This window comes from Limulus polyphemus, unplaced genomic scaffold (genome assembly GCF_000517525.1).
Source record: "Limulus polyphemus unplaced genomic scaffold, Limulus_polyphemus-2.1.2 Scaffold3735, whole genome shotgun sequence".
In the NCBI taxonomy this organism is placed as follows: Eukaryota; Metazoa; Arthropoda; class Merostomata; order Xiphosura; family Limulidae; genus Limulus; species Limulus polyphemus.
In genome coordinates, this window is record NW_013669345.1 from 11499 (window position 1) to 16260 (window position 4762).

Sequence of the window (4762 nt, forward strand, 5' to 3'; positions counted from 1 at the left end):
AATGTACTAAGAATATCTTCACAAAATTTGTGAGACTTTTATAAAAAAATAATATGTCTGTTGCACACTAAAAAAATCTGATATCTTATATATCTTTGTACTAACTAATTGTCTTTGAATATACAAAGCCTTTACATAGTCAGTCTGAGTGAAAGTTGATTTTCTTGCTAAGAATAAAAATACTCCTTTTTGTCAGGGCTACAGATTGTAACACAGAAGTATAGTTATTTTTCCTAATCAGGATCAAACTCCCAACAGTGTCACATCTGTTTTCATTTAATTGTATTGTTTTAATTGCTCTTTGAATAGTGTCCATTTAATGTAATAAATTAATACATAATCTGGCAAGAGCTTAGTGTAAGCAGCTGTTGAGTTATATTACCCAACAGCAGCCCATATATGTTCCTTTAGGAGTTGTGTATTTAATTTTTTTCACTTAAGTTTTTTATGTACCTTAATAAGTTTCTAAGTTTTATATTTTAGTTACTTTTGTTAGAAAATAAATCTGATAGTAAATAAAAAATATATACATAAAAACCAATAAATATAACACTTACTTTAACCTTTTGCACTCAGATGCATGATTTAGTGAGCCTATTTTTTTCTCACAATGTTAATTGTCCAAACATGTTTCATATAGCTTTCAAATATGCATCTTAGAACACAAAAAGTATATCAGACACAAGAATAGAATGGCTCAAATGTACTATAATTTATCTGGCTTTTTAACAAACTTGTATGTGTTTAAAAAATTTCAGGACTGCTCGGAGCAGTGTCTTTAGTTTACACACATCAAGCTCTCATGGCCAAGTATCAGCTTTTACCATTAAAACAAAACAGGCAATGTAATTTAGAATATATTCTTTCTGTTAATCATCAGTAAGTCCAATAACAATCTTTAAAAGGCTGATAATATGAGAGGGGTGTGTCAGCGTAGGTTGCATAAATATTGTGATATCTCATAATGCTTGAAGATGGCTTGAATGGGTGATGAAGAATAAGTTTAAAATAACAGCAAATGTACAATGTTTTGCCATCATCAAGTACCTGATGATGATAAAAAACTTGTTGATACATTGTACATTTGCTGTTATGTTAAACTTATATTAAAGTTTTTCTTCATCACCCATTCAAGCCGTCTCTAAGCATTATTAGTCTCAAAGTGAGTTCCTTGTCATCGAATAGTGATATCTCAGTAAAACAAAAAGAGAAGTGACTGAAATTTTATTTTCTGACTTGTCAATATCTATAGCATGTGTTTATAGTTTTCTAATTGGTTGAATAACCCAAAGCCCTTATAGGAGAAGATAAATTAAATTCTATAAATGAGAAGTCACAGGGTCACTGCTTGTGATTCAAAGAGGTGCAGATTGAGAATTTATTTAGATATTTCCTTTTAAAATTAAGAAGTTAAAACGTAGAATGAATTTTAAACAACATTTCGATGCTAAGTTTATTATCATACATTGATAATAAAGTAGTTTAATTAGAATTTGAACGTAACTGTAAGAAGTTTGTGGCATGTGCACTTTGACCCACCCTTGCTATAGGGTTAAATGGTAAAAGTGAAAAGATGATGTCAAGGTAAGATAGTAAAACATGACAAGACAATTGTAGCCCAACATAACAGATGATGATTGGCCAAGATATTCTGTGAACATAAGAGGTGAGCCATATGATTATGCACTCACACATACCCCTTGTTCTGACACAGAATGAAATTTGCTAGCGATTACAGTTTGCAAATGGCAGATGGTAAATGAAGAAGGAAGAAATTAGAGGGTGGAATGAAAAGGTCTTATTCTTGGCACAGCAAGATATATACTGTAGATCAAGTTATGGCAGAGGTAAATATCTTTTTATTGTAGTTAACTACTAAAATGTTAATTTTAGAAGTAATGTATTAGCAGTGTAATTACCAGCTTTTGGATAAAGATTACTTTGAGTATATGCTAGTGTAAACAAATATCCAATGTTTTGTTCTTCATTTTGTATTAACTAGGTTTTGAAATGATTACTAGATACTATACACATGAAGCATAATATTATTTTCAAGTTGCCATGAAATTGTTTATTACTGGAAGTAAACCTTTTATGAAAATAAACATTTTGTTGGTAGGCAGTAGAAAAAGTTTTTTCAAAGAACTGCCTAACTCAAGTTGTCTACATGAGAAGACTTGTGTGTTTGGTAACTTTAATAACAGTTCTGTTTATTTGTTACTGATCCATTTAATGTGATCCTTATATTTCAGAACACTTTGGTCAAAGTGAAACCTGAGCCACCTGGTGACTTACAAGAAGATGAGGTTGTTTTTGGTTCTAGTGAGAGTAACGATGATGATTTAAATAGTTCAAAAGATGAAATTTTGAGAGTGGAAAAAGAAAATGAATTTCAAGAAGAGTTACATCACATTGACTCTCTGTTAGAAGGTACATTTGGTAAGTACAGATATCAACACAAAATTCCATATTAAAGAACACTGACTTAAAAAGAGATTCTTCTTCATTCAATTAACTCTCAAGAATTAACTCATCAACATGAGCAGTAACTTCTTCAAAGATTGTCAAAAGATTATTAGTAAGGCAAGATTTCTCGTTAGTGAAACCATGTTGACTATCCAACAAAGTTTGTAACTTTGTTAAATGACTTTTCAAAGTATCTTTTATGACACTGATGTAAGACTTAACAGGCCTTCAATATTACCTGGACAATTTTATCATCTCCTCTTAAAAAGAGGAGTAACATTAGCCAACTTCGAATATTTTGGCACCTGTTCACTATTCAAAGAATTTCAATCAACAGTAATAGTTATACTATTTAGTATATTGAATGTTATTATATATTTTATTGTTTATTATTATACTATTATTATAAAGAGTGTTTTGCTTTGTTAGCTTAATATACGTATGTAGGAATAATCAAAATCTCCCAGTCTTGCTCAACCTTCTAAGATATTATTTAGATCATGGCTCAAAATATCATTAACAGTGAGGGTACTCAACTGAAGAAACAATAAATTCTTATCTTTATAAGTAGAAAAGCATATTTAATTAGCTATATTGATTGCCAGGTTTATTTTTAGTTTCATGCTAAGTACTTAGTTTGCTTCAGTCTGAAGTCAATACAGTAGTCCCTGTTGGATATGACCCCTCCCAATAATGACTTCCTTTTAAATACGACTTATTTTCTGTGCACAGAACAAAATTACACAATGATCTGACCTCCCACGAACAACTTCCTGACAGATGCGGCATATGACTGTGATTTATGGGCGGAAGATCGAATAACGACCTCTCTATAATGACTTCATATCAATAATGTAATTTACAGAGACACATGAATACAGTGTATACAGTATGGAACAAAGAAGTCACTTGTCCAGAGATTGCTTCATAGCTTAGTATATGTATTTTGGTGCCCTGGGGTGTTCAAGTCAAACTCCTTGGTACATACACGTAGGTATTTTGGTTTAAAAACTTTCAGGTCCTGAAAGGTAACCAGAGGTGGTCAGAAATTGTTGTTTGTCTTTGCCTTGTCCCCCAGAATTAAGGTTTGTTCTTTTAGTGAATGTAGTAGATTTTGAGCTAGTGGCCTAGACGTTAAGTAACCTTATTAGGACTTACTAATGGAGTGTGAAGATTATTAACTTGCAGTTTGTTGAATGACATACTCGACTAATCCATGCAGTAAACATGGCTAATGAAATGCCTCAAGGCATCCGGGAAATTTGGGAATGTCTCAAGCTGAGAACAGTAAGTTGCTGTGAAGAAGAAGAAGAAGGCTCGAAGAGTTGATATAGAAACGTGATGTGGACATTGATACATATAGACCAAAGTTGTGACGAAAGCAACAAAATATATGAAACATGGAAATTAGAAAATTTTTAGTCAACTTTCTATTGTTTTAATGCAACATATTACATTTCATATAGTATTTATATTCAGAAAGGATTACCTTATTTAGTATTGGCTAGAGTCTAACCAGGGCAGAACTTACGGTAAAAGGGGCCCAGGGCAAGAAGTCTTTAGGGGCCCTTATAGTATATTCATACTTAAGTTTATAGAACTTTTTAGGAGATAAATAGTAAGGAAGTAAAACAAACAACCAAACATATGCAGAAATTATATTTGATACATGGATAGAATATTATAAAAATATAATTATCCACACATACAGTTAATAGATATAATATTAAAAACATTATATAGGTAATGCATATATAATATCATTGAAAACAGTGTAAATCAAATTAAAACCTTTCGTGTTTATGGCCTTGCAAACTCAAGTATGGTATCTGATAAGTTCAAACCATGCAATATATCAGATTCCATGCTCATACGAGCAAGATTAGTGAGGCACTCTTGGCTTTTGCTGGCTCGATGAAAATTTTTCAGAAGCCTTAACTCTCTCAACACGGGGTTGGTCAATTGGATCGAGTCACGTGACCTTTTGTACTCGTTTAAAGCCTTTATATATTTAATACTTATAATTCTCAATATATTGGGTATATCTTCATGAAATTTATCAGTCTTTTAGTTAATATTACAAGTCTTTCACATAAAAAAGTCATATTTCTTAGTGAAGTATTTTTAATCAAATGAAATAAAAATTTGTTCATGAATATATTGAATATTTGTTTTGAATAGTCCATGTGCAAAGTAATTTTCATGTTCAAATTAAAAATACTTTTTGTCATCTCAAATTTCCTTTGTGTAATCCCTAAAAACCTCCTAAATGCATTTCAAACGTTTTTTTTTATAG

At 31.2% G+C, this 4762-nt stretch overlaps 1 pseudogene; it reads left to right on the forward strand.

The window, feature by feature from the left end:
- Positions 1-4762, forward strand: part of LOC106469943 — a 94669-nt pseudogene that overhangs the window by 10919 nt on the left and 78988 nt on the right.